Source organism: Triticum aestivum, chromosome 2B (assembly GCF_018294505.1).
Source record: "Triticum aestivum cultivar Chinese Spring chromosome 2B, IWGSC CS RefSeq v2.1, whole genome shotgun sequence".
In the NCBI taxonomy this organism is placed as follows: domain Eukaryota; kingdom Viridiplantae; phylum Streptophyta; class Magnoliopsida; order Poales; family Poaceae; genus Triticum; species Triticum aestivum.
The window spans coordinates 527,325,487-527,346,768 of NC_057798.1; positions in this window are offsets into that span (position 1 = coordinate 527,325,487).

A 21,282-nucleotide genomic window follows, 5' to 3' on the forward strand; every position below is an offset into this window, starting at 1 on the left:
CACTGTTCATCCCAGAGGCAGCATCGATCGGCTTCAGTTAGCAGCAGTAGCGAAGGAATTGCTCCATCGGGTTCAGTTAACAGCCATCGATCGATTGCTCGGGTTCAGTAACGCAAAGCCTGCAGTGCAATCGCTCGGGTTCAGTTAGAGCCCAATGCCTCGCACGTGTACGAGAGAAACACACATCGCTCGGCCCCCGACCTCCCACCGTAACCGGCAACTCCCCGAAATTTTCCTCCCCTCGCTTCTACCACGGTTTTTTCCATCATGGACGACCCAAAGAATGTCATGCAGCTGCGTCTCCGGCCCGCCCAGGACGAAATGCCCATTTTTTGTCATGATTTTTTGTCATAGAAGTAGGAGCCCACCACATCTACGATGATACCGGGTTTTGTCACAATTATCGTCATAGAAGTGTCATGTGTACGACAGAAAAAAAATTCGTTCGGCCCAAAATGTCACGGATGTATCTTTTTTTTGTAGTGATAAGTATTACGGTGGGTGAACAAATTACGGTCGAGCAATTGATAGAAAAGTGAATCATGTATATAGGCATCACGTCCGCAACAAGTAGACCGATTGCTGTCTGCATCTACTACTGTTGCTCCACACATCGACCGACTCCTACCTGCATCTAGAGTATTAAGTTCATAACGAACAGAGTAACACATTAAGCAAGATGACATGATGTAGAGGGATAAACTCAAGTAATATGATATAAACCCCATCTTTTTATCCTCGATGGCAACAATACAATACGTGCCTTGCTGCCCCTACTGTCATTGGGAAAGGACGCCGCAAGATTGAACCCAAAGCTAAGCACTTCTCCCATGGCAAGAAAGATCAATCTAGTAGGCCAAACCAAACTGATAATTCGAAGAGACTTGCAAAGATAACTCAAACAAACATAAAATAATTCAGAGGAGATTCAAATATTTCTCATAGATAAACTTGATCATAAACCCACAATTCATCGGATCTCGACAAACACACCGCAAAAAGAGTTTACATCGAATACATCTCCACAAGAGAGGGGGAGAACATTGTATTGAGATCCAAAAAGAGAGAACAAGCCATCTAGCTAATAACTATGGACCCAAAGGTCTGTGGTAAACTACTCACAACTCATCGGAGAGGCTATGGTGTTGATGTAGAAGCCCTCCATGGTCGATTCCCCCTCCAGTGGAGCGCCGGGGAAGGCTCCAAGATGGGATCTCGCGGATACAGAAATTGTGTTTCGTTGGCTTCCTGGATGTTTTCGGGGTACATAGGCTTATATAGGAGGAAGAAGTACGTCAGAGGCCACCCGAGGGGCCCACGAGATAGGGGGGCATGCTCAGAGGGGGTGGGCGCGCCCTCCTGTCTCATGGCCGCCTCGGCTGCTTCTTGACTTGCACTCCAAGTCCTCTGGATCACGCTCGTTCCAAAAATCACGCTCCCGAAGGTTTCATTCCGTTTGGACTCTGTTTGATATTCCTTTTCTTCAAAATACTGAAATAGGCAAAAAAACAGCAATACGGGCTGGGCCTCCGGTTAGTAGGTTAGTCCCAAAAATGATATAAATGTGTAAAATGAAGCCCATAAACATCCAAAAGGGGTAATATAATAGCATGGAACAATCAAAAATTATAGATACGTTGGAGACGTATCAAGCATCCCCAAGCTTAATTCCTGCTCGTCCTCGAGTAGGTAAATGATAAAAACTGAATTTTTGATGTGGAATGCTACCTAGCATAATTTTCAATGTAATTTTCTTTATTGTGTCATGAATGTTCAGATCCAAATGATTCAAGATAAAAGCTTATAAAACATAAAAATAATAATGCTTCGAAGCATACTAACAAATAATCATGTCCTATCAAAATAACATAGCCAAAGAAAGCTTATCCCTACAAAATCATATAGTTAGGCCATGCTTCATTTTCATTACACAAAATACTCCCATCATGCACAACCCCGGTTTCAGCCAAGCAATTGGTTCATACTTTTTAACGCGCTTCAGCTTTTTTAAACTCTTACGCAATACATGAGCGCAAGCCATGGACATAGCACTAGGTGGTATAAGTGGTGGTTGTGAGGACAAAAAGAGGGAGAAGATAGTCTCACATCAACTAGGCGTATCAACGGGCTATGGAGATGCCCATCAATAGATATCAATGTGAGTGAGTAGGGATTGCCATGCAACGGATGCACTAGAGCTATAAATATATGAAAGCTCAACAAAAGAAACTAAGTGGGTGTGCATCTAACTCGCATGCTCACGAAGACCTAGGGCATTTTGAGGAAGCCCATCATTGGAATATACAAGCCAAGTTCTATAACAAAAAATTCCCACTTAGTAAATGAAAGTAATAACATAGGAGACTCTCTATCATGAAGATCATGGTGCTACTTTGAAGCACATGTGTGGAAAAAGAGATAGTAGCATTGTCCCTTCTCTCTTTTTCTCTCATTTTATTTTTTTTCTTTTTTCTTTTCCTTTTTTTTCTTGGGCCTTCCTTTTGTTTTTCTTTTTGGCCTTTCTCTTTTTTTTTCTTTTTCTTTTTTTTCTTTTTGTAAAGTCCGAAGTCTCATCCCGACTTGTGGGGGAATCATAGTCTTCATCATCCTTTCCTCACTGAGACAATGCTCTAATAATGAAGATCATCACACTTTAATTGATTTACAACTCAAGAATTACGACTCAAAACTAGAACAAGATATGACTCTATATGAATGCCTCCGGCGGTGTGTCAGGCCCCCGACTCGATGTCACATCGATCTAGCCGGTAACACCTCATATCACTTTGCGGCCTCACGCACGGTGTTCCCATGGGTGTCGCCTTACCTTTGCCCGGGACCGTTTGCGCCTTTTGGCTCACGTATATGATAGTGTCGCTAGCATCCATATGATAAAGAGCCTGGGCTGACATGACTAGTCGTAAACCCAAAGTGGCACAGACTTACAGGGACAGGCATCCATGACCCAGCTTCGAACGTGTCGGTCATCAGCAAGTGGGTCCGGGCTGTAGCACTGGGCTAGCAGGACTCCGGTAAACCGGGCTGTAGCGGGCTAACAGGACTCCGGTACTCAAAGCGTGACATTTCCCCGAAGGGACAGACACAGGAACGAAGAAGGACACATGCCGGCCAGCCTAAGTGTTCCAGAGCAGTAGCAAGCTACCATGGCTCAGCGGTAACACTAGGAGACATTTCCCGGTAAGAGAGGCTACTAAAGATAAACAACTAGATAGTCAGATCCCACACATACCAAGCATTTCAATCATACACACAATATGCTCGATATGTGCAAATACAACGAAGCATCACAACATGACTCTATGACACCAGTACTTTATTTAAGGCTCAGGGAGCCATACATACCATACACACAGGTACGGGTCTCACGACCCAACATACAAGTCATACAGTCATACAAGCCAACAGCGGAAGTAACTTGTCTGAGTACAGACAATTAGTAAAATAAAAGAGGCTTGGAAGCCTAACTATACTATGTGGTCCATCACAAGCTCAGGGTCACCACCTGGGTCTTTAGCCTACTCGTTGATGTCAACGTCTACATAGAACCCATCAGAAGGGGTTGCAGCGTCTTCTGTAAAAATGTAGATTATAGCAACATGAGTACAAAGGTACTCAGCAAGACTTACATCAGATCCTACATACATGCATAGTATCAAGAAGGGTTGGTGGAGTTATTGCAGCAAGCTAGCTTTGACTCTTGGCTAGACTATCCTACGATACACCAACTTGAAATGTTTTGCGCACACGAGTCCACTACTCACCACTTCAATACACTACCGAGGATCCACCTCCGTCTTCCTACGGAAGAGCCATCCTCGGCACTCACACTTATCTTGAGGCTTTTAGTAGTTTCCATTTACTTGTCTATGAACTGTATAGGCAACCAAGTAGTCCTTTACCGCGGACACGGCTATTCGAATAGATCATGATAACCCTGCAGGGGTGTACTTCTTCATACATGTTTCCACCACTTAGCGTCTGCACACGACATGTGCTCGGCAGACTTCAAGCGAAAGCCGACGTGGGTGTAGACCACGACCTACCTAAACACTTAAGCCTCTAGTCCAGGTTTATCGCCTATTCAGGTTCCATCCGCAGGGAGTCCGGCCGAGGTTTCCCATACGGCCCCGAACGATGTGAACAGGGTTCCCGAGATACCTAACGGGTATTCGGTACACCCGGCCACGTACCTACCGCATCACAGCCCACCCCTACGGTCAACGCTGTCCACGGCCTCCAGTAGGCTACAAACACCAGAAACTACTTGCAACTCCTGGACAGAGAGCTAGGGTGAATAAGAAGTCGAGCGGGGTCATATTTCAGGGCCCAATGCATGGTAGTAGCTGTATCTTAAATCACATATACAGATCTCAGTGCTTAAGGTCGGCTTCAATGAAACAACCCACCATGTACTCCTACATGGCCTCTCATCGATACCTTTACCAAATCGTGTTCACCACACCATTCTCATTACCGACATTAACATTTCACTCTAGCCCATCACCCAGATGAACCAGACCTGACACGACTCTAAGCATAGCAGGCATAGCAAGGTAGGAACAACACATACATATGGCTCAATCAACTCCTACACATGCTAGTGGGTTTCAGCTAGTTACTGTGGCAATGACAGGTCATGCAGAGGAAATGGGTTCAACTACCGTAGCACACAGCAGTTTGAATCGCGTTGTCTTAATGCAGTAAAAGAGAGCAGGAGCGAGAACATGGGATTGTATCGATATGATCAAATGGTTGGTTGCTTGCCTGATGGTTCGATGCACTGATACAGTTCTTCGTTAGGGTAATCACGGTACTCCTCGGGGGCAGAACCTGTCGCAAAGGACATCGATACACAAGCATCACCAAACAATGTGCAACAATATGATGCATGCATGAAACATGGCAATATGAGTGTGTTGGGCTAATGCAACTAAAACCAGAGGGGTTTGAACAAATTTGAATCAAAGATTCAAATTTCAAACTCAAACATGGCCTTTTAAAGTGCTTTTCCTTGTTCTGCTTAAAACATCAATTTAACTTGTTTGATCATGCATGAAAATAGTACAGATGGATAGATTGGATTTTTCTGATCATTTTTCATATATAATTTGTCCAATTTGGAGTTACAGAATAAAAGTTATGAATTTTTGAAGTTTAAATAATATTCTGGAATTTCCTGATTTAATTTAAATCCAGAAAATCAATTACTGCGTCAGCCTGACGTCAGTGTGACGTCAGCAGGTCAACGGAACAGGTCTGGGTCAAACCTGACAGTGGGTCCCTCATGTCAGGGTGATTATTTTAATTAAGATTTAATTAAAACTAAACCTGTTTAATTAACAGGGCTGGGCCCCACCTGTCATTGACTCAGGGGAGTCAACCAGGGCCCACCCGTGGTCAAAGTCAAAGTCGGCTGCCGGCGTTTAGCCGCCGGCGAGCCCGACGCGGCGGCGGAAGTGGTTTTGGCCATTTCGGCCACCAAATGGGTCGCGGAGACCACCGGAGTGGAGCTGAGGACAAGCCGCAGCTCTTGGTGGAGTCCGTTGGGGTCGGGGTGGCCGGAGTTGGCGCCGGCGACGACTTTGGCGGCCACCGGGGTTCGGCCGAAGATGAACTTGGTGCTAGAGGGGTCGGTGAGGCTCGGGGAGTGGCTAGCTAGGTGCTGCGGGACTCGGTGAGTAAGATGGACACCATCTTGTGGCCGGAGTGTGGCCGGAAACACGTCGGCGACGAGGTCCGCGGCGGTGCGGGCGTGTGATCCTCGTGCGGTAGCTACATGGCTCGGGAATGAGAGAGAGAGAGTCGGAGGAGTAGCTAGGCTCACAGCGCTCCCGTAGAGGCCACCGGCGGGGTCGGGGACGAGCTGAGGCAGCGACAGCGTTGAAGGGGATCTCCGGCGACGGCGAGCTCGGGAGAGGTCGGTGCAGTGGTCTCGGGCCGCTCGAGCACACGGGGCTCGGCTAGCTCGATGAAGTGGACGGCGGCGAAGCTCCTGGACACGGTGGGACGGCGTGGGGTGGACGGAGGGCGTGGCTACGGCGAGGGGGTGGCGGCGATGGCGTCGGCCATGGCTGGGGCGTGCGAGGGGGAGGAGCTGGAGAGGAGAGGGGGTGTCTGGGGGTTTCGGGGGAGAGAGAGAGGCCGGTTCACGGCGTTAGCCGGGCGAGGGAGGCGGCGAGGCGGCGAGCAGCTGCGTGGCGAGCTGCGGTGCCGCCGCCGAGCACCTTGGCTGCCTGCTTGGCAAGCCAAGCAGCTCGCTGGAGCGGTGGCCGGGCTGGGCCGGCCAGGTGGGCTGGCTGGTGGGCGACAGGTAAGTTTTCCCCTTTTTTTTCTGTTTCTGTTTTTTATTTTATTTAATATATCTGCAACTTTGTTGAATTAAATAAAATACCTAGGCAACTTCAAAAATCACCAAACTACTCCTGGTCCATAGTTGGATTATTTCCAACATGAAACATTTTAGTTTGGAGATATTTGAGCATTTAAATATTTTATATAATTTTAAATGCCCAAATTCAAATATTTATGATTTAATTCAAAAACCTTAGGATGGCCTAGGAAAATGTGCACCACTTTTGGCAGAGGTTCTGAACCAAGACAAAAATGATGGGCATTTTAGAAGGGCATTTCAGGTTCATTGAAAAATTATTTTAGTAACCCTAGTTGGTTTCAGGGGGGGACTGGGGGTTCTGTCATCCCCATTTCAAGTTTCTGATGAAAAAGTAAACATGATGCAACACTCTAATGCATGACTAGCTAGGGTGTGACAACTCACCCCCACTCAAAAGAATCTCGTCCCGAGATTTGGGTTCCTCCAGGAAGAAGGCGGGATATTCAAGTCGAAGACGATCCTCCCTTTCCCAAGTTGCTTCATCCTCAGAATGGTGCGACCATTGAACTTTGAGAAACTTGATATTATGACGTCGGGTGGTACGTTCGGCTTGATCGAGGATACGAACGGGGTACTCTCGATATGTAAGATTATCTTGAAGATCAAGCGTTTCGTGGTCCACTTCATGGATAGGATCCGAGAAGCAACGCCTGAGTTGAGAAACGTGGAAGACATCGTGGACCCTGGAGAGGTGCGGAGGTAGTTCCAGTTGGTAGGCAACTTCTCCTCGTTTGGCAAGAATGCGAAAAGGTCCAATGTAACGAGGAGCCAATTTGCCTTTGATACCGAAACGATGGGTTCCCTTCAGAGGGGTGACCCGAAGATAAGCCTTCTCGTCAACCTCGAAAGTCATAGCCTTATGTTTTCGGTCATATTGACTCTTTTGACGAGATTGGGCTGTTTTCAACTTTTCACGAACGATGCGAACTTGTTCTTCTGCTTCCTGAATCATATCCGGGCCAAAGAATTGTCTTTCCCCGGTCTCTGACCAGTTAAGGGGTGTTCGACATCGTCGTCCATAGAGAACTTCAAAAGGGGCTCTACCCAAGCTAGATTGATAGCTGTTGTTGTAGGCGAATTCGGCAAATGGAAGGCACTTCTCCCAGTCCATTCCGAAAGAGATAACAGAGGCTCGAAGCATGTCTTCTAGAATCTGATTGACGCGTTCCACTTGACCACTTGACTGAGGGTGGAAAGCGGTGCTAAAGGAGAGACGGGTTCCCATAGCATTTTGGAAGCTTTCCCAAAATCGAGAGGTGAAAAGACTTCCTCGATCCGAGTTAATTTCCAAAGGAACACCATGGAGAGACACTATTCGGGAGATGTACAAATCTGCCAGCTGACTAGCGGTTATACTCTCACGAACAGGTAAGAAATGAGCTACTTTGGAAAGACGATCGACCACGACGAAAATAGCATTATTCCCTCTCTTGGTCCTGGGAAAACCGGTAATGAAATCCATACCAATTTTATCCCATTTCCATTCAGGAATAGCTAAGGGTTGAAGGGTGCCAGCAGGCCGTTGATGCTCTGCTTTTACACGACGACAGACGTCGCAATTAGCAATATACTGAGCAATTTCTCTTTTCATCCTAGTCCACCAGAACCTCTGGCGTAGGTCCTGATACATCTTAGTACTGCCGGGATGAATAGTGAGAGGAGATTCATGAGCCTCCTTAAGAATCAACTGCCGTAGATGCTGGTTCTTGGGAACCACTAGACGGTTCTCAAAGTACACAACACCATGATCATTTGTGGAGAAACAACTAGCACCTCCGCTAGAAATGTTCTCTTTGATTTTAGATATTCCCTTATCTCGCTTTTGGGCAGCGATGATTTGATCCGTAAGAGTAGGTTTTGCCACCAAGGTGGAAAGAAAACCTTGAGGTACAATGTGAAGGTTAAGCTTCCGAAATTCCTCATGAAGAAGCGGTTGACTTTGTTGTAACATCAGGTTGTTACAATAAGATTTACGACTTAGCGCATCAGCCATGACGTTGGCTTTCCCTGGGGTGTAGGTTATTCCTAAGTCGAAGTCTGTGATCAATTCAACCCAACGTCTCTGCCTGAGATTCAAATCCGGTTGGGTGAAAATGTACTTCAGACTTTGGTGATCAGTGAATATTTCGCAACGATTACCGAGGAGGTAATGTCGCCAGGTCTTAAGCGCATAGACTACATCTGCAAGCTCTAGATCATGAGTAGGATAATTCTCCTCATGTGGGTGCAATTGCCGCGAAGCGTAAGCAATTACGTGTCGATCTTGCATGAGAATGCAACCTAGTCCTTGTCGCGAGGCGTCGCAGTAGATAACGAAGTCCTTGGAGAAGTCTGGCGGTACCAGCACGGGAGCAGAGGTCAGGCGTCTTTTCAGTTCCTGAAAACTGTGCTCACATTGTGGAGTCCATTCAAACTTCTTATCTTTCTTGAGGAGTTCGGTTAGAGGTTTAGCAACTTTGGAGAAGTTCTCGACAAAGCGACGACAATAGCTTGCTAAGCCTAGAAAACTCCGAACTTGCTTGACCGATTCTGGTGGAGTCCAATTAAGGACGGCTTGAACTCGCTCAGGGTTAACAGCTATACCTTTACCAGATATTACATGACCCAGATAGGTCACTTCTGACAACCAGAATTCACATTTAGAAAATTTGGCATAAAGGCGATGCTCTCGGAGTTTCTTCAACACTAGCCTTAAATGTTCGGCATGTTCTTCCTCGTTCTTGGAGTAGATGAGTATATCATCGAGATAAACTACGACGAATTTATCCAAATACTCCATGAAGATAGAGTTCATTAACCGAGAAAAGGTGGCTGGAGCGTTGGTTAAACCGAAGGACATGACGGTGTACTCGTATTGGCCATAACGAGTAACAAAGGCCGTTTTAGGAATGTCCCCGTTTCTGATTTTGATTTGATGGTAGCCCAACCTCAAATCCATCTTGGAGAAGACTGAGGATCCAGCGAGCTGATCATACAGATCGTTGATCCTGGGAAGTGGATATTTGTTCTTGATTGTGACCAAATTGACAGGTCGGTAATCTACAACCATCCGGTCCGTACCATCCTTCTTCTTGACGAATAGAACGGGGCAAGCCCACGGTGATGAACTAGGGAGGATGAAACCCTTTTTCAAGGATTCATCGAGTTGTTTCTTAAGCTCGGCTAGTTCTAGTGGTGCCATCTTATAAGGTCTTCTAGCAATCGGAACGGTTCCGGGGATGAGGTCGATTACGAACTCAACATCCTTGTCAGGTGGAACACCTGGCAATTCCTCTGGAAAGACATCCGGGAAGTCACGGACTATCGGAACGTCCTCAAGGTCTGGCAAAGGGCTGGCGTTAAGAGAATATATTTGTCGCCTGGCTATTCGGGTCAAGACATTAACTATCTTCCCCGAAGGATGGGTGAGTTGAACAGTCCTAGAGAAGCAATCAATTTTGGCTTGATGAGCTGACATCCAGTCCATACCCAAAATGATATTAATATCTGAAGATTTAAGGGCTATCAAAGACGCGAGGAAAACAAGTCTATCGACTTGGATTTCATTTCCAAAACTTACCCTAGAGGTCTGCCATCTAGACCCAGGGGTAGAAATTTCCATAGTGGATGGCATGTCACAGAATGCAACGTTATGCAAACGAGCATAATTTTCGGATATAAAAGAATGAGAGGCTCCTGTATCGAAAAGAACAGATGTCGGGTGGCAATTTACAAGAAGCGTACCGAGAACGACGTTGGGATCCTCTTGAGCTTCTTCGGCAGAGATACAGTTGACATGGCCACGTGAAGCGGTGACCGGCTTGGCGTGGAATATTTTTCCTGTCGGCTTGCCACGGCCAACAGCTTTAGCAGACTGGTTGGGGTTGGTCTGGGGACACTCACGCATATAGTGACCAGATTCCCCACACTTGAAACAGGTCACGGAACTGGTACGTGGAGGAGCATTGTTGGTTGGACCCCCATAGGGCTTGGCCGGTGCAGACTGTTGAACAGGGCGAGGCGCCTGGAAAGATGGCCTCGGTGTGAACCTGGGTGGCAGGGCGGTGTTGGGTACCCACACGCGGCGCTTCTGAGGACCAGCACCGGATGAGGAACCCATGTCACGGCCATGCTTGCGTGTTGTGTCATAGTCAGTCTGACCAGTTTCAGCACTGATGGCTTTGTTGACAAGTTTCTGGAAAGATGTGCACTCATGCAGACGGAGGTCACGACGAAGCTCAGGACTAAGGCCCTTACGGAACCTTGCTTGCTTCTTGGCGTCAGTAGACACTTCCTCAGTTGCATATCGGGCGAGATTACCAAACTCCCTGCTATAGGCATCCACAGAGAGTCGGCCTTGGGTGAAATTGCAAAATTCCTCACGTTTACGGTCCATGAGACCCTCCGGAATGTGATGTTCACGGAAAGCCTCGCTGAATTCACCCCAAGTAGTGACATGGCCCGCTGGGCGCATAGCTCCATAATTCTCCCACCATAGACTGGCGGGGCCTTCAAGATGATATGCAGCAAAGGTGACCTTGTCAGCCTCCGCTACCAGCGCGGAACGCAGTTTGTGAGAGATACTGTGAAGCCAGTCATCAGCGTCGAGAGGCTCGACGGAGTGGTGGAACGTGGGTGGATGCAATTTGATAAAATCACTGAGTGACACCACGTTAGCCCTCTGATGGTGTGCTGTATTCTGTTCAATACGCTCCAACAAACGGTTGGTCTCCCGCTTGTTTCTCTCAGCTTCCATCATAACCTCGGCTAGTGAAGGAGGAGGAGGCAGATTTGCATCCCTGGCTTCACTGCCTTCGGCCTGCTCTTGGGAAGCAGGGTTAGCGCGCGTGTTGACCATCCTAGGTAACCAAGACAATGATTTAGTCAGGATGGTAAAATTCCGACATAGGATACATAATGTAAGGAATAAATCGGAATGCAAGATGATCATCCGTATGACATGGTAGATACAGAAACTGCTTCTTTATTCCATCGTCATACACACCATACAGGGTTTAGTACAAGACCAAACAAAGTACTATTACGGTGAAAGAGGATTACATCTTATCGAAGGCATCCCAAGCTCCTATACATTATTTTTCTACACCTCCGGAAGAGTACAAACTAAGTCATATCCCACGAGTCACGCGGGACGATAGACGACACAGCTAGTGCGAACTAGTGATACTACCACTAACTCAGACCGATCCGTAGTAGTCCTCGTAGAAGTCACCTCCATAGCCTGGAAGCTCAACATGATCATCCGGAAACAGACGGTCTCGCGGAGCTTGTGGACCATAGGGGCTAGGATGAGGCCTTGGACCAACAGGCGGTGGCCTGCGGGGACCGCGAGGTGGGGTGATGCCTCCTACATCACGCCAACCCATCACGTCTGGCAGAGCAGATTTCACAGGATAGAGATCGCGCATATCTGAATATCCAGCTTGCACCGCTGGTGCGAACCGAGTCAAAGTGGCCCAGTGGTCAGCACGGGTATTGAAGAGCTCTAACCTTAAGGCCCGATTTTCACGGTCCTTATCCTCGAGCATCTCAGCAGTGGTGCGAGTCCGTGAATCCTCCTGAGTGGAGTCAGCATAAATAGCCTGGAGATATCCTTGTGCTCCCGGAAGTGATCCTGGCATATACCGGAAGTCAGAGTCCCAAAATAGACCAGATCTGACTCGCATAATGGTCATCATAGAGTAGGCGGCGTCCTGCACAGCCATCTCAATAGTAACCCCGAGTCCATAGGAACAGTGAAGAGGCTCGGTGGATCCAGGATAAGATGGAAATATCCTGACAGTGCAGAGATACTGGCTTTGATTGAAGTCCCGGAATTGCTCTTCGACCGTGTACTCAGGATACCAACGGTATCCAGCCTCAGTCATTACCCTGACCAACTTAGCAGTATGGCCGGGTACATCTAGGCATCGAGTCAGGCGAACCACTTGATTGAAGTCGCGAGTGGCCATCTGAAAGCACAATCATAATGCAAAGGCATTAGAGTTTCTAGCAAAATTTCGGCAGCATAACAGCTGTAAATGCTCAAGAAGGATTTTGAGACATTTGACAAAGGATTTCATACACACTCAACATCATCACCTCAAAGTTCTGAAACCATTCTAACAACACAATGTGGTAGTAGATCTGAACTAGGCTTGTATCCATCAAACTTATAAGGTACTACTGATTAGTAACACGTGATCCTGATAGAGAGAATAGATCCTAATTCCTTAACCCCCGGTGGAAGAATGGACTGACTCAGATCAGAATGTCATAAGATAAAGGAGTAAAAAGAGCCTTACGTTCCAACCCACAAACAATTCCCCTACATATAACTAAAGAATTTCTAGACTCAACATCGACCAGTTTGGCTTGGAGAACCTACAGGCAGTCCGGCTCTGATACCAACGTTGTCAGGCCCCCGACTCGATGTCACATCGATCTAGCCGGTAACACCTCATATCACTTTGCGGCCTCACGCACGGTGTTCCCACGGGTGTCGCCTTACCTTTGCCCGGGACCGTTTGCGCCTTTTGGCTCACGTATATGATAGTGTCGCTAGCATCCATATGATAAAGAGCCCGGGCTGACATGACTAGTCGTAAACCCAAAGTGGCACAGACTTACAGGGACAGGCATCCATGACCCAGCTTCGAACGTGTCGGTCATCAGCAAGTGGGTCCGGGCTGTAGCACTGGGCTAGCAAGACTCCGGTAAACCGGGCTGTAGCGGGCTAACAGGACTCCGGTACTCAAAGCGTGACATTTCCCCGAAGGGACAGACACAGGAATGAAGAAGGACACATGCCGGCCAGCCTAAGTGTTCCAGAGCAGTAGCAAGCTACCATGGCTCAGCGGTAACACTAGGAGACATTTCCCGGTAAGAGAGGCTACTAAAGATAAACAACTAGATAGTCAGATCCCACACATACCAAGCATTTCAATCATACACACAATATGCTCGATATGTGCAAATACAACGAAGCATCACAACATGACTCTATGACACCAGTACTTTATTTAAGGCTCAGGGAGCCATACATAACATACACAAAGGTACGGGTCTCACGACCCAACATACAAGTCATACAGTCATACAAACCAGCAGCGGAAGTACATTGTCTGAGTACAGACAACTAGTAAAATAAAAGAGGCTTGGAAAGCCTAGCTATACTACGTGGTCCTTCACAAGCTCAGGGTCACCACCTGGGTCCTTAGCCTACTCGTTGATGTCAACGTCTACATAGAACCCATCAGAAGGGGTTGCAGCGTCTTCTGTAAAAATGTAGATTATAGCAACATGAGTACAAAGGTACTCAGCAAGACTTACATCAGATCCTACATACATGCATATTATCAAGAAGGGTTGGTGGAGTTATTGCAGCAAGCCAGCTTTGACTCTTGGCTAGACTATCCTACGATACTCCAACTTGAAATGGTTTTGCGCACACGAGTCCACTACTCACCACTTCAATACACTACCGAGGATCCGCCTCCGTCTTCCTACGGAAGAGCCATCCTCGGCACTCACACTTATCTTGAGAATTTTAGTAGTTTCCATTTACTTGTCTATGAACTGTATAGGCAACCAAGTAGTCCTTTACCGCGGACGCGGCTATTCGAATAGATCATGTTAACCCTGCAGGGGTGTACTTTTTCATACATGTTTCCACCACTTAGCGTCTGCACACGACATGTGCTCGGCAGACTTCAAGCGAAAGCCGACGTGGGTGTAGACCACGACCTACCTAAACACTTAAGCCTCTAGTCCAGGTTTATCGCCTATTCAGGTTCCATCCGCAGGGAGTCCGGCCGAGGTTTCCCATACGGCCCCGAACGATGTGAACAGGGTTCCCGAGATACCTAACGGGTATTCGGTACACCCGGCCACGTACCTACCGCATCACAGCCCACCCCTACGGTCAGCGCTGTCCACGGCCTCCAGTAGGCTACAAACACCAGAAACTACTTGCACCTCCTGGACAGAGAGCTAGGGTGAATAAGAAGTCGAGCGGGGTCATATTTCAGGGCCCAATGCATGGTAGTAGCTGTATCTTAAATCACACATACAGATCTCAGTGCTTAAGGTCGGCTTCAATGAAACAACCCACCATGTACTCCTACATGGCCTCTCATCGATACCTTTACCAAATCGTGTTCACCACACCACTCTCATTTCCGACATAATCATTTCACTCTAGCCATCACCCAGATGAACCAGACCTGACACAACTCTAAGCATAGCAGGCATAGCAAGGTAGGAACAACACATACATATGGCTCAATCAACTCCTACACATGCTAGTGGGTTTCATCTAGTTACTGTGGCAATGACAGGTCATGCAGAGGAAATGGGTTCAACTACTGTAGCACACAGCAGTTTGAAACGCGTTGTCTTAATGCAGTAAAAGAGAGCAGGAGCGAGAACATGGGATTGTATCGATATGATCAAATGGTTGGTTGCTTGCCTGATGGTTCGATGCACTGATACGGTTCTTCGTTAGGGTAATCACGGTACTCCTCGGAGGCAGAACCTGTCGCAAAGGACACCGATACACAACCATCACCAAACAATGTGCAACAATATGATGCATGCATGAAACATAGCAATATGAGTGTGTTGGGCTAATGCAACTAAGACCAGAAGGGTTTGAACAAATTTGAATCAAAGATTCAAATTTCAAACTCAAACATGGCCTTTTAAAGTGCTTTTCCTTGTTCTGCTTAAAACATCAATTTAACTTGTTTGATCATGCATGAAAATAGTACAGATGGATAGATTGGATTTTTCTGATCATTTTTCATATATAATTTGTCCAATTTGGAGTTACAGAATAAAAGTTATGAATTTTTGAAGTTTAAATAATATTCTGGAATTTCCTGATTTAATTTAAATCCAGAAAATCAATTACTGCGTCAGCCTGACGTCAGTGTGACGTCAGCAGGTCAACGGAACAGGTCTGGGTCAAACCTGACAGTGGGTCCCGCATGTCAGGGTGATTATTTTAATTAAGATTTAATTAAAACTAAACCTGTTTAATTAACAGGGCTGGGCCCCACCTGTCATTGACTCAGGGGAGTCAACCAGGGCCCACCCGTGGTCAAAGTCAAAGTCGGCTGCCGGCGTTTAGCCGCCGGCGAGCCCGACGCGGCAGCGGAAGTGGTTTTGGCCATTTCGGCCACCAAATGGGTCGCGGAGACCACCGGAGTGGAGCTGAGGACAAGCCGCAGCTCTTGGTGGAGTCCGTTGGGGTCGGGGTGGCCGGAGTTGGCGCCGGCGACGACTTTGGCGGCCACCGGGGTTCGGCCGAAGATGAACTTGGTGCTAGAGGGGTCGGTGAGGCTCGGGGAGTGGCTAGCTAGGTGCTGCGGGACTCGGTGAGTAAGATGGACACCATCTTGTGGCCGGAGTGTGGCCGGAAACACGTCGGCGACGAGGTCCGCGGCGGTGTGGGCGTGTGATCCTCGTGCGGTAGCTACACGGCTCGGGAATGAGAGAGAGAGAGTCGGAGGAGTAGCTAGGCTCACAGCGCTCCCGTAGAGGCCACCGGCGGGGTCGGGGACGAGCTGAGGCAGCGACGGCATTGAAGGGGATCTCCGGCGACGGCGAGCTCGGGAGAGGTCGGTGCAGTGGTCTCGGGCCGCTCGAGCACACGGGGCTCGGCTAGCTCGATGAAGTGGACGGCGGCGAAGCTCCTGGACACGGTGGGACGGCGTGGGGTGGACGGAGGGCGTGGCTACGGCGAGGGGGTGGCGGCGATGGCGTCGGCCATGGCTGGGGCGTGCGAGGGGGAGGAGCTGGAGAGGAGAGGGGGTGTCTGGGGGTTTCGGGGGAGAGAGAGAGGCCGGTTCACGGCGTTAGCCGGGCGAGGGAGGTGGCGAGGCGGCGAGCAGCTGCGTGGCGAGCTGCGGTGCCGCCGCCGAGCACCTTGGCTGCCTGCTTGGCAAGCCAAGCAGCTCGCTGGAGCGGTGGCCGGGCTGGGCCGGCCAGGTGGGCTGGCTGGTGGGCGACAGGTAAGTTTTCCCCTTTTTTTTCTGTTTCTGTTTTTTATTTTATTTAATATATCTGCAACTTTGTTGAATTAAATAAAATACCTAGGCAACTTCAAAAATCACCAAACTACTCCTGGTCCATAGTTGGATTATTTCCAACATGAAACATTTTAGTTTGGAGATATTTGAGCATTTAAATATTTTATATAATTTTAAATGCCCAAATTCAAATATTTATGATTTAATTCAAAAACCTTAGGATGGCCTAGGAAAATGTGCACCACTTTTGGCAGAGGTTCTGAACCAAGACAAAAATGATGGGCATTTTAGAAGGGCATTTCAGGTTCATTGAAAAATTATTTTAGTAACCCTAGTTGGTTTCAGGGGGGGGACTGGGGGTTCTGTCATCCCCATTTCAAGTTTCTGATGAAAAAGTAAACATGATGCAACACTCTAATGCATGACTAGCTAGGGTGTGACACGGTGTACCGAGATATGCAATGAATCAAGAGCGACATGTGTGAAAATTATGAAGGTGGCCTTGCCACAAATACGATATCAACTACATGATCATGCAAAGAGCAATATGACAATGATGGAATGTGTCATAATAAACGGAACGATGGAAAGTTGCATGGCAATATATCTCGGAATGGCTATGGAATGCCATAATAGGTAGGTATGGTGGCTGTTTTGAGGAAGGTAAATGAGGGGTTCATGATACCAGCGAAAGTTGTGTGGTATAATAGAGGCTAGCAAAGTGGAAGGATGAGTGTGTGTATGTCCATGGACTCACATTAGTCATAAAGAACTCATATACTTATTACAAAAGTCTACTTGCCCTCGAAGCAAATTACTACTACGCATGCTCCTAGGAAAAGGGTTGGTAGGAGTTAACCATCGTGCGATCCCGACCTCCACTCATAAGGAGGCAATCAAAAGAGCACCTCATGCAGCAAATTTATCACACAACTTTTACCATACGTGCATGCTACGGGACTTGCCAACTTCAACAAAAGTATTTCTCAATTTCATAATTACCCACTAGCATGACCCTAACATTAATACCTTTATATCTCAAAACAATTATCAAGCACCAAATTGATCATAGCATCCAATTCACTTCCTATGATAGTTTTTATTATACCCAACTTGGATGCTCATCATTCTAGGACCAAATTTGTAACCATAGCAAATACCATGTTGTTCTAAAAGACTCTCAAAAAGATATAAGTGAAGCATAAGAGACTAGCAATTTCTTCAAAATTAAGCCACCGCCATGCTCTAAAAAATATAAGTGAAGCACTAGAGAAAAAACTATCAAGCTCAAAAGATCTAAGTGAAGCACATAGAGTATTCTAGAAAATTCTAATTTAGTGGGCTTCTCCCAAAAGGTGTGTACAGCAAGGATGATTGTGGTAAACTAAAAGGCAAAGACTAATATAATGCACGACGCTCCAAGAAAAACACATATCATGTGGCGAATAAAAATATAGCTCCAAGTAAAGTTACCAATGAACGAAGACGAAAGAGGGGATGCCTTCCCGGGGCATCCCCAAGCTTAGGCTTTTGGCTATCGTTTAATATCTTGGGGTGCCTTGGGCATCCCCAAGCTTAGGCTCTTGCCACTCCTTATTCCATAGTCCATCAAATCTCTACCCAAAACTTGAAAACTTCACAACACAAAACTCAACAGGAAATCTTATAAGCTCTGTTAGTGAAAGAAAACAAAAGCACCACATAAGGTACTGTAATGAACTCATTATTTATTTATTTTGGTGTTAAACCTACTGTATTCCAACTTCTCTATGGTTTAAAAACTATTTTACTAGCCATAGATGCATCAAAAGAAGCAAACAACACACGAAAAACAGAATTTGTCAAAAACAGAACAGTCTGTAGCAATCTGTAACTAACGCAAACTTCTGGAACTTTAAAAAGCCTACCAAAATAGGAAGTACTGGAAAATTTGTCTATTGCTCAGAAGCAAAAAGAATCAATGCAAAATCATGTTTCTGTGATTTAAAAAAACTAAATTCGTGCGCGCAAAGTTTCTGTTTTTCAGCAGAATCAAATTAACTATCATCATAGGTTATCCTATAGGTTCTACTTGGCACAAACACTAATTAAAAGATAAAAACACATCTAAACATAAGGTAGATGCAAAATTTATTACTAAACAGGAACAAAAACAAAAAACACAAAGAAAATTCGGTTGCCTCCCAACTAGCGCTATCGTTTAACGCCCCTAGCGAGGCATTGATAATTTCGATGATGCTCATATGAAAGACAAGAATTGAAGCACAAAGAGAACATCATAACACACGTGACAAACACATCTAAGTCTAACATACTTCCTATGCATAGGCATCTTATAGGCAAACAAATTATCAAGGCAAGCAAAAACTAGCATATGCAAGGAAGAGGAAAGAAACAATAGTCATATCAACATAACGAGAGGTAATTTTTTAACATGAAAATTTCTACAACCATATTTTCCTCTCTCATAATAATTACATGTGGGATCATCAGCAAATTTAACAAAATAGCTATCACATAAAATATTTTCAACACACTCCACATGCATGCAAAGTTGACACTCTTCCAAAATAGTGGGATTAACATTAACTAAAGTCATGACCTCTCCAAACCCACTTTTATCAACAAATTCATAAGATTGAACATTCTCCAAATATATGGGATCTAATGTTGACACTCTTCCAAACCCACTTTCAATAATATTGCAAACACGATTATCAATCTCATATTCATCATGGGGTTTAAATAAATTTTAAAGATCATATGAAGAATCACCCTAATCTTGATCATTGCAACAAGTAGAGGACATAGCAAAACTAGCATCCCCAAGCTTAGGGTTTTGCATATTATTAGCACAATTGACATCAATAGAATTTATAGTAACATCATTGCAATCATGCTTTTCATTGAAGGAACTACCAAGTATGGGTGCAATAGCAACGATCTCATGTTTAACATAAGGAACTATAGCAAATTCATCTTCATAAATATTAGCATCATGGCCACAAGAATAGCAAGCATCATGTTCATCAAGGGATATTTCAATCAAATCATCAGAATCATCATTATCTATAGATTCATGCATATCATTATTTTCTTCCAAAGCAACGGTCATTCTCTCAATAAATTCTTTGACATGGACATTATGAGCATAGTTTTCATGGCAATATTTAAGTATGTCAAAATTTTCAGATTCGTAGAGAGTAATATCATACTTTTCAATCAAGGAAGCAACTTCATAAGAACCCTTAAAAGCAACAAATTCTTCAATTTGTTCAATATCATAGTAACTATAAACACCCTTTGCATAAGAAGATAAGATTTCATTTTCATTAAACTCACATAGGTAGGGAAGATGTTTTTTAGGGTTCTTAGAGCAACAAGTAATATCACAAATTTCACAAAGATTCCAAGCATAATACATCAAACGGTTTATTTGATCCTGTAAGAGTACCCCTTTTTGTGACACACGATGATGCACAAAATGAGCATGCTCATCTAAAGATTTCCCATCAACTAGGCTAGTTGGGGTTTCAGCACGAGCGCATAAGGATCAAAGATGATCCAAGTAGAACACTTTAAGTGAATCCATATCAATAGATTTTTAGCAAGCAAAGATGCAAGCAAATAGAAGGCACAAGCAAACATAAGAAGGCAAGTGAAAGAGAGAGAGAAGATTGGGAAAGAGAGGGCAAATAAAACGGAAAGGTTGAAGTGGGGGAGAGGAAAACGAGAAGCAAATGGCAAATAATGTAAATGCGAGGGAGATGAGTTTGTGATGGGTACTTAGTATGTCTTGACTTGAGCGAAGACCTCCCCGGCAACGGCGCCAGAAATCCTTCTTGCTACATCTTGAGCTTGCGTTGGTTTTCCTTGAAGAGGAAAGGGTGATGCAGCAATAGTAGCGTAAGTATTTCCCCTCAGTTTTTGAGAACCAAGGTATCAATCCAGTAGGAGGCTCCTCAAAAGTCCCACGCACCTACACAGACAAACAAAGAACTCGCAACCAACGCAATAAAGGGGTTTTCAATCCCTTCACGGCCACTTGCGAAAGTGAGATCTAATAGAGATAGTATGATAAGATAAATATATTTTTGGTATTTTATAATATAGATGCAAAAAGTAAAGATGCAAATAAAAGTAGATTGGAAGCTTATATGATAAAGTATAGACCCGGGGGCCATAGGTTTCACGAGAGGCTTCTCTCAAGATAGCATAAGTATTACAGTGGGTGAACAAATTACTGTCGAGCAATTGATAGAAAAGCGAATAATTATGAGATTATCTAAGCATGATCATGTATATAGGCATCACGTCCGCAACAAGTAGACCGACTGCTGCCTGCATCTACTACTATTACTCCACACATCGACCGACTCCTACCTACATCTAGAGTATTAAGTTCATAAAGAACAGAGTAATGCATTAACCAAGATGACATGATGTAGAGGGATAAACTCAAGCAATATGATATAAACCCCATCTTTTTATCCTCGATGGCAACAATACAATACGTGCCTTGCTGCCCCTGCTATCACTGGGAAAGGACACCGCAAGATTGAACCCAAAGCTAAGCACTTCTCCCATGGCAAGAAAGATCAATCTAGTAGGCCAAACCAAACTGATAATTCGAATAGACTTGCAAAGATAACTCAATCATACATAAAAGAATTCAGAGGAGATTCAAATATTTCTCATAGATAAACTTGATCATAAACCCACAATTCATCGGATCTCGACAAACACACCGCAAAAAGAGTTTACATCGAATAGATCTCCACAAGAGAGGGGGAGAACATTGTATTGAGATCCAAAAAGAGAGAAGAAGCCATCTAGCTAATAACTATGGACCCGAAG